At 37.4% G+C, this 15,234-nt stretch overlaps 1 protein-coding gene across 3 annotated transcripts in view; it reads right to left on the bottom strand.

Moving 5' to 3' along the window:
• The window catches only part of SEMA3D (semaphorin 3D), a 214,227-nt gene that overhangs the window by 114,370 nt on the left and 84,623 nt on the right, over nucleotides 1–15,234 (bottom strand). The gene's annotated exons all lie outside the window — the stretch shown is intronic.

Raw genomic sequence — 15,234 nt, 5'->3', positions numbered from 1 at the left:
AAAACAAAACACAGTTTTTAGCACATACTCATTTAGCAATAGATGCAACTTACTGTATTTGTATTTTATTGACATGTTTATCTTATTATCAAAAATGAATATAAAACATGTTAACACAAAAGCAATAAATGCAAAATTTCTCACAACACTGTTTACCTTTTTTCTAAATACTTTTTTTTAAAGTAAATCTATTTTTCTATTTTTGGCTGCATTCGGTCTTCATTGCTGCACATGGGCTTTCTCCAGTTGCAGCAGGTGAGCGGGGGCTACTCTTCATTGCGGTGTCCAGGTAGTTGTGGTGCACGGACTTAGTTGCTCCACGGAACGTGGGATCTTCCCAGACCAGGGCTCGAACCTGTGTCCCCCGCATTGGCAGGCAGAGTCTTAACCACTGCACCACCAGGGAAGTCCCTGCCGTCTTAAGTTATAAATTAAAGCATCTACCTACCCACAGTAAGATTTGCAAACTGATCAAATTATCAATATATTCAAAGTAAGCAGCAAACTAAGTGTGTGATAAATCTCAGACATTTTTTTCCCTTCTACTTTTGATAGTGTTCAGATTGACCCCATGTCTGGAAGATTACACAGTGCCTATTTCACATATACAGCAAGATGTAAACAAAGAAGCGATGGATTCTGAAGGAGAGGTGATCCTGAACCAGAGACGGAATCAGAATTATAAAGCAAGAAGGGACCTTAAAAATCAATTAATGCAAATTCATGATTTTATAAATGGAGGTGTTTAATTCCATCAAGATGAAGCCACATGCCCTAAAGTCACAAAAGTATTGTGGCAAAGCTGATAATATAACCTCAGTCCCAGTCTCCATTTATCTTTGGTTTGTTACAGGGCCTAATTCTTTGTTTCAGTTATAATTGTGATATGAACAGATTCCTATTTAAATTTAGGTCTGAGGGTTAGTGGTTAGGACTCCATGTTCTCACTGCTGAGGGCCCAGGTTCAATCTCTGGTCAAGGAACTAAGATCCTGCAAGCCATGTGGCATGGCCAAAAAAACCAAAAACCAAAAAAAAACCCCAAACAAAATAAATAAATAAATTTAGGTCTGAGTTTACAGGAGCCCAAATCTTTTCAATATGTTTCACCCCAAGTACAAAACATACCCTCTCATTCTCTACAACCCTAGACTATTAAATACCAATAAGATAATAATATCACTCATCACTTTTATTAAAGTCCATTATATGTTATTGGACTTTAAAACTAAATCATTATGTTCAAGCAATTCATTATTAATTGATGAGAAAAGTAAAAAGAGATGATGTCTTAGAAACAGGCATCAGGATGCTTCCAAAATGTGTAATGGCAGTTTTCAATCTCTGTAAAATGGATATTTGAGTCCCTTAAATTTAAAGCCTATATATTCCATCCATCAACTGTGGGCTTTATTACTATTTCATGTTTTTGAGAATTCCTGTCACTCTACTTTTATAATTTACAATGGTTAAATATTACTTCTTTTAGCCACTGAGATAGATTTTTTTGTCTTAGTTTTGACAAACTAAAAGGTCATATGCTGAAAAAGATACAGTACTATTTGAATTCTCAAGTGAGTATGGCTTTACCAAACATAAATGTCTTATTAATATTTATGAATCATGCTTTGTGCACCCTGGATCGAAGTCTTAACTCTACACAAATTATTTTTCTACTAAAGTTAAATAAAACATTAATCGTTTTTCAGACCAGAGACACAACGGGTTAATATATTTTAGCATCTTCAAATGTAGTAATAAGCCTATTTTTGCAGGGCTGATATCCAGTAAATATTCCATATTGACTGCAAAGTAGAACAGAAGGGAAAAGAATGGAACCAAGAGAACAGACAAGACAGATACGCTCTAAAGCCTTAACAAGAGAAAACATTTCACACAAACCTTTATTCAATCAGGCAACTCTGTATCTTCCATGGGATTTCCCCTTGTTTAACTAAGAATGAAATGGACAAAATGGAAAGTATGTAAAGGGATTTCCAAGAGGAATCTTGACCCAACTAATAGAGAAAACTAGGTTTTAGGTTATAAATCCATACTATTTCAAGTGTCCATAGATTATAATCAACTATTTTGAACTATGCATTGCAATGTTAATTACAAAATGAAACATGGCTAAGCCTAATAAGCTAGAGTGTGAGCTTTAGGCCCAGATCAGCTGCATCATATCCTAGTTTTGCAACTCTGGCTGTGTGATCGAGGACAACAAATTTAAACTCTCTGTGCCTTGGTTTTCTCATGTATAAAATGGGGATAATAATTAATAGAAACTATGTAATAAATCACGTAGGTATGAGGAATAATGAGGAAACATAGGCATTAGAATAGTGCCTAGCACACAGGAAGTGCTATGTAAATATCAGCTATTATAATAATGATGTATTTTTTAAACTCTCTATAAAATCTATAAAAAGAAGTCTTATTTTCCAACTCATAATTCTCATGATGATTAAAGGGGGTAATTTATATAAAGTTCTTAGAACAACGCCTTGAAAATAGGAAAAGTTCAAAAAACATTAACTGTTACTTTGAATATTAAACTCTGATTTGGGCCAAATGAGTTATATTAAAGAGTATTATCTCATCTTCCATTAAATGTGACTTATGGGCTTCCCTAGTGACGCAGTGGTTGAGAGTCCGCCTGCCAATGCAGGGGACACGGGTTCGTGCCCCGGTCCTGGAAGATACCACATGCTGTGGAGCGGCTACCGTGAGCCATGGCCGCTGAGCCCGCGCGTCCACAGCCTGTGCTCCGCAACGGGAGAGGCCACACAGTGAGAGGCCCGCGTACCACAAAAAAAAAAGAAAAAAAATCTGACTTATGAAGATTAGAACAGCTCTATGTTTTTTAAAATAATATTGGAATTACATTAAAAAGCTACTCTGTCCACAAATATTTATAAGCTTCTAGTAAGTACTGAACATGTTGCTTAAGGTTGTGGAATGGCTGAGTCCTACCGTCAAAGAGCTCACAGATCCCTGTGCAAATAGATATGCATAGACAATACAACATAAGCATAGACAATACAACATAAACACAATAAATTATAATACAAGTATATATACAAGTATATACAAAATGTTAACAAATGTTAACAAATCTTTCAAGTAATTAACTGTGCATCACCTTACAAAAGGAGGTGATACTTGTGAACAGTCTTGAAGGACAGACAGAAGCTTTGCCGGAAAAACATAAAGAAAAGTTTATTCCAAGCATAAGAGTACTAGAATGTACAAGGGTACACACCATCGTATATTATACTTACGTACTGCACGTTTAATGCTATCTCCTACTATGGGGTATGAGTTCCTTCAGGGCCAAGACCAGGCCTTACTTATCTTGGAAACCCCAGCATGTATCTCAGAGTCTGAGACAAATTAAGCACTTTAATAAATTTGGGGAATTGCAGTAGTTCAGTATGAGAGAGAAGAGGCAGGGGCAGTGAGAAGTGAGGATGCCTCCAGGTAATTAGGGCATAAGAAGGCAGGCTGCGGAGGTCGGGTATTATGTAGGTAACTGAAAGCCACTAAAGTATTTTGTGCAGGAAAAGTGACAGAGACTATAGCTGAGTATTACAAAAATAAGTCTGCCTGCAGTGTTCAGGATGGATGAGAATCAGGAAAGATGGGGACAGAGTGAGGCTCCCCAGAAGTTTCTGAAACGTGGGGAGCCCCTGAATTATGGCAGTGCTAACGGGAAGAGGATGACATTTAAGAATCTTGCGTCTCATTTTCCGTCTCTACGCAAACAGTGAGAAAAATAAAGTTGAGGTCATCATTTGCTTTATTTTCTTTTACCATAATTAATTCTATTGGTTTTAGTTTCAAATAAATTTGACAAGGAAAAACAGCTGCAAAAATAGTGACTAACCTGAAGCATTATCACTTCAAAATGATTTAAGGTTGCCTTGTAATGATGTTAGCATCAGGACGATTAAAGCATGCTTCCCAGATGCTTTGTAGCCAAACTAAATAACTAGACTTAGGCATTACATATGAAAATTTCTCAGGCTGATGCACACATTTTGAAAAGACCTTGGGACAGGGATTGGAATAGGTTCCCTCTTCCTCAAACAGTTTATCTTTCTTGCATTTCTGCCAAACCAAGCAAAGTCATTTTTTTTTTCCACAGGATCATCAACAAAAGCCTAGAAAAAAAAGTTAAATCCAGAGTCTGAATCTTAACACCTAAAGCTGATACACTCCCAGGGTTTCAGGAATCAGATATGGCTGTGCAGGCTGCAAACTCATGCAAGTTAAAGACTAATAATTTGGCAATATACTTCACAGCTTAATTTTTTCTTTTCTTAAACTGGCAAGTCTCAGGCATGTGATTTTTAAGATTGTCCACAGTTTATAATCCTTTTGAACAGAAACTCCATCTTGTTTTTTTCCCCCTTTGGTGGTGGGGTTAATGGCTTCACAAATGCCATTCAGATAGGGCCTGCTCTGTACTTACTTAGCCAGCCCCACCTTTCCTCAGACTTCTAGGTAAACCTTTGACAGAAACTACCATAATCACTCCTTCTAGCCATTCTTTTAGCAATTCATTGTCTTATCACCTTGTTCTGAGTTTGTAATCTCACTCAATCACCCAGGCCCTCAAATTCCCACTCTTGTTCTCAACACATTCTTAAAAAACCTACAGCTGATTATTTCTGAAATAAACACAGCAAAAGTTATGATTCATTGTTTACTCCACTGGTTTAACTATGGAAATCATGCACATGATGGATTTTAATTGAATGATGACACAGACCAGATGTTCATAGTCCATGATCAATAAACCACTGCAGAGCAACGGGATGGTTTGGAGGTTCAAAACTCCTATAAACAGCATGGTATTTTCGTATATCTGTATGTATGTGTGCACTGCTGAAGAGTAAGTCCAGAGTTCATCAGCATCTCCTGATATCTTATCAGAAGTCACAGGTAAATTTTATGTCTCCCACACACAGTTAATAACATATTTAGAATAATTTCTCATTTCTAACACAACAAAGTAAGTCTCTACCCTCATAAAACTAGATTTTTGAAAGCAAACAACTTACTCATCTAAGATCGCCAGGTACTGTGCACATGCTCCAACGACTGATAATAACTTCCACTCTCATGGACCTCACAGCCTAGTGGAGAGAAAATGCTCATCCACAACAAAAATGAGAATATACATTTTTTTTTTCCAGCGGCTGGAGACTTTATTTATTTAGGCCACGCCTTGTGGCATGCGGGATTCAGGACCTTAGTTCCCTGACCAGGGATCAAACCCATGCCCTGGGGTTAACTCCGTGCATTGGGAGCATGGACCCTTAACCACTGGACCACCAGGGAAGTCCCAAGAATATACTTGTGACAAAGGAGAACAGTACTTAAAGTAGTAGACTGTTAAATATTTTTTAAAGTAAAATAGAAAGAACTTCCTCTCTGTGTCTCCATTAGCAAAAGCCAAATAACACAATTCTCGCCAATTCAGTGAGTAGAGAAACTAAATGGTCTGATCACCTTCCAACCCTGGAGTTCTAGGGCATTAGAACCTAACATTGAACTTGTTAAAACGGACAACGGGGCTTCCCTGGTGGCGCAGTGGTTGAGAGTCCGCCTGCCGATGCAGGGGACACGGGTTCGTGCCCTGGTCCGGGAGGATCCCACGTGCCGCGGAGCGGTTGGGCCCGTGGGCCATGGCCGCTGAGCCTGCGCGTCCAGAGCCTGTGCTCCGCAACGGGAGAGGCCCCAGCAGTGAGAGGCCCGCGTACCACAAAAACAACAACAACAACAACAAAAAACAGACAACGTATCAAGTAAAACTGTCATTCATCTATTTACTCTAGGCCATTGCTCTGTTCTTTGGAGGAGTTAGTCTCTGACCTTTCGGAAGAACAGAAATACGGTATACGGCAATTAGAGCCAAAGGGAGATCTTCTCAATAAACCTGTTTGACTCCTGTTACCAATTCAGTGAGGTCCAGAATGGTTAAGTGGGCTTCACAAAACCCGTTTTCTCTTCGTGGCAAAATACAGCAGCAATGAATCCCCTCACCTACAGCCACATGCCCCTCCATGTGAGGACAAGGCTGAAGATCCCACAGTCCCTGCTCCTATTTGAAATAAATGCTTGTTCTAAAAAGAATTCTTTGTATCTCTCTTTTAGTGTCCCTTCATATAATCGTTCATTCAGCCTGAAGAAACATTTGACCTGATGCTCTGCAGTCTTCCTCGCTACCCCAGAGAGGAAAGGAGTGATCAGTCACACTGAATCTAATAAATTTAGGATTAAGCAGCACAGACTTCCTCAATGTTTCACTGTTAAATGAATAAAATCCCAAACCCTTGAATTCCTGCATTTATTGCCAGAAATTCTAAACTGGGTGGAGTTGACAATCTCTCTCACGAGAAGACTACATAGCTAAAAAATGGCTTCCCACATCCTTTAAAGAACACTTCACAGGAAGATCTTTTTTTAAAGAAGAAAATCAAAGTTATTAAAGGCAGAATATCATAGGGTAAAAATAAAATCACCTTTGAGAAAAGTCAATTTCCAGTAGAATTTCTCAGCAGAGAAAGCTTACTGCCAACAATGAGTCCAGATCAAAACACTGTCACCGGGCTTCCCTGGTGGCGCAGTGGTTGAGAGTCCGCCTGCCGATGCAGGGGACACAGGTTTGTGCCCCGGTCCAGGAAGATCCCACATGCCGCGGCTGGGCCCGTGAGCCATGGCCGCTGAGCCTGCGCGTCACAGCCTGTGCTCCGCAACGGGAGAGGCCACTACAGTGAGAGGCCCATGTACCGCAAAAAAAAAAAAAAAAAAAAAAAAAAAACCACCCAAATCCTTGGGAATTCCCTGGTGGTCCAGTGGTTAGGACTCGGCACTTGCCAAAAAAAAAAAAAAAAACAAAGCAAAAGAAACAAACAAACAAAAAACAACCCCCCCCCCAAAAAAAAATAATACCCTGTCACCTTTCCCTACCATCTCAGAATACTCAGCACAAAAGCACAAATTCTTGCCCCACCTACCCTCTCTTTTTCCTCAAGGAAATAGCCATTATATCAGTAGGGCTGTTCTGAGGGCTCTTGAATACAGTCACATCTCCAGTGTGTTCTCTGCAAAACTGTCTAAATAAAGAAGGAAAGGAGTTTTTTTTCCTGCCTTCCCTATAAATTCAGCTTCTCCCCCTTGATCTCTGAATTCCCTGAGCTTCCATGCCAACCGTTAGTCTCCCAAAATTCTATGGAACCCCTTCATCCCATAGTTCCCATAAATGTTTTGGCTATCAAAACACCCTTACCATCCCCCAACCTCCAAAGCCTGCTCTCAGTTTGGGTCCGGAATTGAGTAAAGGGAGCAAACTGCTCATCCCAAAATGAAAATTAGTCCCTAATGTTGTGGCTCACTGAGTCCCTTTGGCTCTCTGTGAACCTGTATTTCTCTCTCCCGCTTTTGGTCTGAGGCAAGGGAAGAATTCTTTCTTGGATTTAACCTTTGGAAAGTAAACTCATCTTAAATTGGCCCTACCTGACTTTCAATTGGTTTTCCGAGGTTTGAGATCATATGAAAAGGCCTTGGTCACCAAGATGGCTCACTTCCACCTATCAAACATACCACTTATACTCTATTTAAGCACTTATAGTCTCCATAGCTAACTGCTCAAACAATATCAAATGTATAAAGAATGTTATTCAAAGCTAAACTCCTGACAAAAGGCTAAGTTATCGGCGTATATTATATCATCGTTATATTTTCCTAGGTGAAAAGTCTAACCCTACCTTGCAAATGCAAGTTCAAATCAGAAAGAAAAATAAATGAAATTCTCATTTGCTCATCTGCAATGGAATGTTGAAAATCATTCTGTTCATTAGGTCTTAGACAAAACATTATCTATATCAATAATAAATCAGATGATGCCACAAAGGGAAACATAAATTAGGAACAAATAAAGCCTATTAATCATCAAGCTACATTCCTGCCAGGACAGGATGTGGAATAGGAGTGTGGTAATTTTACACCATCACATTTTCATCTACATCCATGCATTTAAATCACAGGTTTCTTCTTTGGCTAGTTTTCAACAGTAGATGCTTTATATAATCCATCACATGTGAGATTCATAATTTACAACTATGGGTCCCTTTTAAATTCTTACTTTGAGTAAGAATGAATTGTTTTAAATGCTCAAAAGCTTGGCCATGATAAATTTTCCTACTGACCTATAAAATGGCTAACATTATAAATAATAGATACATTTCCAGAAGAAGAATTCAATAATAGAATAAACTGCCTCAGAAAGAGTTGAGGGTAATTCTGGGAAAGACAGATTCTACTTTGACAATTATTTTCTTAATTCCCTTCAAAGTATTGAGAATTTCTCCCTTTTCAAATTTCAAAGTATATTTAAAATCAAAACACCATGTCACAAGTAAATATGAGTTTGTTTTCAATCTAGTATGTGTATTTACTTTTAAAAAAACTTAGAAAAGTCATACCTTAATATACCATCTATTACTGATTCTAAATAGCAAAACAAATATGACAAGAGCAAATAATTCCTCAAGCTAAGATCACCACAAGTTAATGTACAAAGAGTTGTGAGAATAACTTAAAATAAGACAATATTTTATAACAATATTACTTTTTAAATTGATTTTATTAATCGAAGTTAAGTATACACATATCAAAAAGTAAAGTTAAAAAGCGTATATAAGACTATCTGTCTCTTCTCCCATCCTCTGTCCACCTCTAATCTAGACCTCATATTAACACATGTAGCAGTTTATTTTCTACTTATTTTGATATATACAAATAATATGTATGTACTACTACCTTTTAAAACATCATTTTCAGACATTTCCACTGAATTCCTTTTTATAGAAGTTGAGAGTTCTAGCTTTCTTATGCCAACTCTTTCCCTCCAACCAAGCTCCTAACATTACGGTATGTCCATTCTTATAAAAACTATATTTAATCATTCTATTACTATCACAGGTAAATATTCTTCCCTACTCTGAAAAGTAGTGTTTTCTAAACAAAGACTATTACAAGAGACAAAGAAGGACACTACATAATGATCAAGGGATCAATCCAAAAACAAGATATAGCCATTGTAAATATTTATGCACCCAACATAGGAACACCTCAATACATAAGGCAAATATTAACAGCCATAAAAGGGGAAATCGACAATAACACAATCATAGTAGGGGACTTTAACACCCCACTTTCACCAATGGACAGATCATCCAAAATGAAAATAAATAAGGAAACACAAGCTTTAAATGATACATTAAACAAGATAGGCTTAATTCATATTTATAAGACATTCCATCCAAAAACAGCAGAATACACTTTCTTCTGAAGTGCTCATGGAACATTCTCCAGGATAGATCATATCTTGGGTCACAAATCAATCCTTGGTAAATATAAGAAAATTGAAATCGTATAAAGTATCTTTTCTGACCACAAAGCTATGAGACTAAATATCGATTACAGGAAAAAAATCTGGAAAAAATACAAAAACAGGGAGGTTAAACAATAAGCTACTTAATAACCAAGAGATCACTGAAGCAATCAAAGAGGAAATCAAAAAATACCTAGAAACAAATGACAATGAAAACACGACAACCCAAAACCTATGGGATGCAGCAAAAGCAGTTCTAAGAGGGAAGTTTATAGCAATACAATCCTACCTTAAGAAACAAGAAACATCTCAAATAAACAACCTAACCTTACACCTAAAGCAATTAGAGAAAGAAGAACAAAAAAAACCCCAAAGTTAGCAGAAGGCAAGACATCATAAAAATCAGATCAGAAATAAATGAAAAAGAAATGAAGGAAATGATAGCAAAGATCAATCAAACTAAAAGCTCGTTCTTTGAGAACATAAACAAAATTGATAAACCATTAGCCAGACTCAACAAGAAAAAATGGGAGAAGATTCAAATCAATAGAATTAGAAATGAAAAAAGAGAAATAACAACTGACACTGCAGAAATACAAAGGATCATGAGAGATTACTACAAGCAACTCTATGCCAATAAAATGGACAACCTGGAAGAAATGGACAAATTCTTAGAAAAGCACAACCTTCGGAGACTGAACCAGGAAGAAATAGAAAATATAAACAGACCAATCACAAGCACTGAAATTGAGACTGTGATTAAAAATCTTGCAACAAATCAAAGTCCAGGATCAGATGGCTTCACAGGCAAATTCTATCAAACATTTAGAGAAGAGCTAATACCTATCCTTCTCAAACTCTTCCAAAATATAGCAGAGGGAGGAACACTCCCAAACTCATTTTACAAGGCCACCACCTCCCTGATACCAAAACTAGACAAAGATGTCACAAAGAAAGAAAACTACAGGCCAATATCATTGATGAACATAGATGCAAAAATTCTCAACCAAATACTAGCAAACAGAATCCAGCAGCACATTAAAAGGATCATACACCATGATCAAGTGGGGTTTATCCCAGGAATGCAAGGATTCTTCAATATATGCAAATCAATCAATGTGATACACCATATTAACAAATTGAAGGAGAAAAACATATGATCATCTCAATAGATGCAAAAAAAGCTTTTGACAAAATTCAAACCCAATTTATGAAAAAAAACCCTCCAGAAAGTAGGCATAGAGGGAACTTACTCAACATAATAATGGCCATATATGACAAATTCACAGCCAACATCATTCTCAATGGTGAAAAACTGAAACCATTTCCACTAAGATCAGGAAAAGACAAGGTTGCCCACTCTCACCACTATTATTCAACATTGTTTTGGAAGTTTTAGCCACAGCAATCAGAGAAGGAAAAGAAATAAAAGGAATCCAATAGGAAAAGAAGTAAAGCTGTCACTGTTTGCAGATGACATGACACTATACATAAAGAATCCTAAAGATGCTACCAGAAAACTGCTAGAGCTAATCAATAAATTTGGTAAACAGCAGGATACAAAATTAATGCACAGAAATCTCTTGCATTCCTATTACTAATGATGAAAACTCTGAAAATGAAATTAAGGAAACACTCTCATTTACAATTGCAACAAAAAGAACAAAATACCTAGGATAAACCTACCTAAGGAGACAAAAGACCTATATGCAGAAAACTATAAGACACTGAGGAAACAAATTAAAGATGATACAAAGAGATGGAGAGATATACCTTGTTCTTGTATTGGAAGAATCAACATTGTAAAAATGACTCTACTACCCAAAGCAATCTACAGATTAAATACAATCCCTACCAAACTACCAATGGCATTTTTCACATAACTAGAACAAAAATTTTCACCATTTGTGTAGAAACACAAATGAATAGCTAAAGCAATCTTGATAAAGAAAAATGGGGCTGGAGGAATCAGGCTCCCTGACTTCAGACTATAATACAAAGCTACCGTAATCAAGACAGTATGATACTGGCACAAAACCAGAAATATAGATCAATGGAACAAGATAGAAAGCACAGAGATAAACCCATGCACATATGGTCACCTTATCTTTGATAAAGGAGGCAAGAATATACAGTGGAGAAAAGACAGCCTCTTCAATAAGTGGTGCTGGGAAAACTGGACAGCTACATGGGAAAGAATGAAATGAGAACACTCCCTAACACCATACACAAAAATAAACTCAAAATGGATTAAAGACCTAAATGTAAGGCCAGACACTATCAAACTCTTAGAGGAAATTATAGGCAGAACACTCTATGGCACAAATCACAGCAAGATCCTTTTTGACCCACCTCCTAGAGAAATGGAAATAAAAACAAAAATAAACAAATGGGACCTAATGAAACTTAAATGCTTTTGCACAGCAAAGGAAACCATAAACAAGACTAAAAGACAGCCCTCAGAATGCGAGAAAATATTTGCAAATGAAGCAACTGACAAAGGATTAATCACCAAAATTTACAAGCAGCTCATGAAGCTCAATATCAAAAAAACAAAAAACCCAATCCACAAATGGCCAGAAGACCTAAACAGACATTTCTCCAAACAAGATATACAGATTGCCAACACACACATGAAAGACTGCTCAACATCATTAATCATTAGAGAAATGCAAATCAAAACTACAATGAGATATCATCTCACACTAGTCAGAATAGCCATCATCAAAAAATCTACAAACAATAAATGCTGGAGAGGGTGTGGAGAAAAGGCAACACTCTTGCATTGTTGGTGGGAATGTAAATTGATACAGCCACTATGGAGAACAGTATGGAGTTTCCTGAAAAAACTACAAATAGAACTACCATATGACCCAGCAATCCCACTACAGGGCATATATCCTGAGAAAACCATAATTCAAAAAGAGTCATGTACCACAATGTTCATTGCAGCTCTATTTACAATAGCCAGGACATGGAAGCAATCTAAGTGTCCATCGACAGATGAATGGATAAAGATGTGACACATATATACAATGGAATATTACTCAGCCATAAAAAGATACAAAATTGAGTTATTTGTAGTGAGGTGGATGGCCCTAGAGTCTGTCATACAGAGTGAAGTAAGTCCGAAAGAGAAAAACAAATACCATATGCTAATACATATATATGCAATCTAAGAAAAAAAAAAGGTTATGAAGAACCTAGGGGCAAGACGGGAATAAAGACACAGACCTACTAGAGAATGGACTTGCGGACATGGGGAGGGGGAAGGGTAAGCTGGGACAAAGTGAGAGAATGGCATGGACATATATACACTACCAAATGTAAAATAGATAGCTAGTGGCAAGCAGCCGCATATCACAGGGAGATCAGCTCGGTGCTTTGTGACCACCTAGAGGGGTGGGATAGGGAGGGTAGGAGGGAGGGTGATGCAAGAGGGAAGAGATATGGGGATATATGTATATGTATAGCTGATTCACTTTGCTATAAAGCAGAAACTAACACACCAGTACTCCAAAAAAAGATGTTAAAAAAAAAAAAGTATTGTTCTCTGATTATACCTTCTTTCTTGAAAAAAAAAAAAAGTTGCCTTTGTTAATAATTTCCCAATTGTGACATTTGCTTAGACTTCCTTAAGATCATGTTCAAAACTTTCCACACCTTCTGAAAAATGCCCCCATAAAACTTTCAAATGAAATTCTGTCAGTTTGTTTTTTGTTTTCCTCCAGGAAACATCCCCTCTTGGCCCTTTCTTCCTCCTGCTCCAATCTGGACTGTCTATTCTCTGGCCCTGAGGAATAGCTTCCTCAAACTTCCTTCTACCACTGTCCTAGTATGAAACTGATTTTTCCTGGATCCCATGTCTTTCCTGTTTGATTTATTTTCTTATTTTGGTGAGCACATCTCCAGAAGTTTCCTAAAAAAGAGTGACTGTGACTTATATTTTTGAAATTTTCCATGTGTGAAAATGTCTTTAATTTACCTTTGTTGATAATTGGGCTAACTATAGAATTCTGGGCTAAACAGCTCTCACCTTCAGAGAGCTGAGGCATTTATATACTATCCTCCGGCTTCCAAAGTTATGGTTTAGAAGTCTCATGCCATCAGTGTCCCAAACTTTTGAATGTCTTCTGTTTTTCCTTTCACCTCCTCACTCTTGCTATTATAAAATTTAAAATAATTGGCCTGAATATGTCTTGTTTTGTTTTTCACTTATCATGCTGGGCATTCATTGTGACATCTGATCTGAAAATTAATTTCCACTGATTCATGAAAATTTCCTTTTGGCTTTTCATTCAGAACAAACAGATGTCAGTTATCTGTGCAACTTTTCTCTAGGTTTTCTTCACAAAGGGTCCTCTAGCTTACCCAAGGAAGATAATTCTGTAGAGGTGTGCACAGAATTTGCATCAGAATATGCTTATGGACTCCCAAGAGGGAGATTCAAAATACAGTCACAGAATAATGTCTTCCTTAATTTCAATCAGTATTACAGGGCATAAACAATGAGATTATGTTTTCCATTTATAGTTTCTCATAAATTGTTAGTTCTCTGCTGATGACTTCAAAATAGATACCTAAATCTCCACTGCCTCTCCCAAGTCACAGTTCAGAATTTCCAGTAGCCTGCTTGGTACTGTCATTTTTTTCCCCAACCACCTGGTCCTACTGACTATAATGACTTTAATAACATGACCTAGTTCCCAGGCTCAAGATAACAGAATCGTTTTTAGTTCTTCTTCCTTATTCCCTTACTCTTTTATTCCCCTATTTAAATAATTGCTATCTGTAAGTATATTGCATTTCCCTCACATCAACTTCCAGGTAGATTTAAAGCCTTATAGATTTCCTCAAGCAAATTATCTATTCTCTTTTTTTTTTTTTTTCTTAATTTTTTTTTTTTTTTTTTTTTTTGTGGTACGCGGGCCTCTCACTGTTGTGGCCTCTCCCGTTGCGGGGCACAGGCTCCGGACGCGCAGGCTCAGCGGCCATGGCTCACGGGCCCCGCCGCTCCGCAGCATGTGGGATCTTCCCGGACCGGGGCACGAACCCGTATCCCCTGCATCGGCAGGCGGATTCTCAACCACTGCGCCACCAGGGAAGCCCAAATTATCTATTCTTTTTCCTCAAACATTTATTCTTATCATCAGCCAGGCTAAGGGCCATATTACTGCTTCTCAAAATTACTATAACAGGCTCCTAAACAACCTTGTTCCCTGTCCCCCTCCCTCTCTAATCTCTCCCACATCATGCTGTCTATTCTGTTTTTTTCCCTTAAATTAGAATTAAGTTAGAATTTCATGATCAAATCCTCCAATGCCAACATATACTTTATTCAATAAACTCTAAATTTCTTCCAATGTTCAAAGTTCAATTTCACACCCAACCTCCTCCGAAATTCTTTGAAACGTTTGGTTTTATTTACCCTAATCCTATGGCATCAATCTTTTTGCAGTTATTTTGTCCCTTATAAAGACTAGAAGCCCTTGCAGATAAGAATAATGTCTAAATCATTGCTGCAATTCATCACCTCTTCTTTCACGTAAGAAGTCTAACAAACATTTAACTGATGATTTTTCAAACTCTAGTGATTCTTGTTTATGCTGGTTTATCTACCTTCCATCTAAACCAGGATTTATTACAGGCTTATTAATAATTCAGAGAGGTTAATGTGCCATTTGGAGACCCAATTGTGGCTCTAATGCTTTGCAATCATAAGAGATTCCTGTTGTGATATCCAAATGCTCCTGTGTGTGTTGGGGGTGGGGGAAGAGGAGGGAGTTGGAAATAAAACACTCTAAAAGCAGTGCTTCTCAGGATTAACAT

This window comes from Kogia breviceps, chromosome 9, assembly GCF_026419965.1.
Source record: "Kogia breviceps isolate mKogBre1 chromosome 9, mKogBre1 haplotype 1, whole genome shotgun sequence".
NCBI classification, from domain to species: domain Eukaryota; kingdom Metazoa; phylum Chordata; class Mammalia; order Artiodactyla; family Physeteridae; genus Kogia; species Kogia breviceps.
This window is presented reverse-complemented; position numbering and strand designations above follow the sequence as displayed.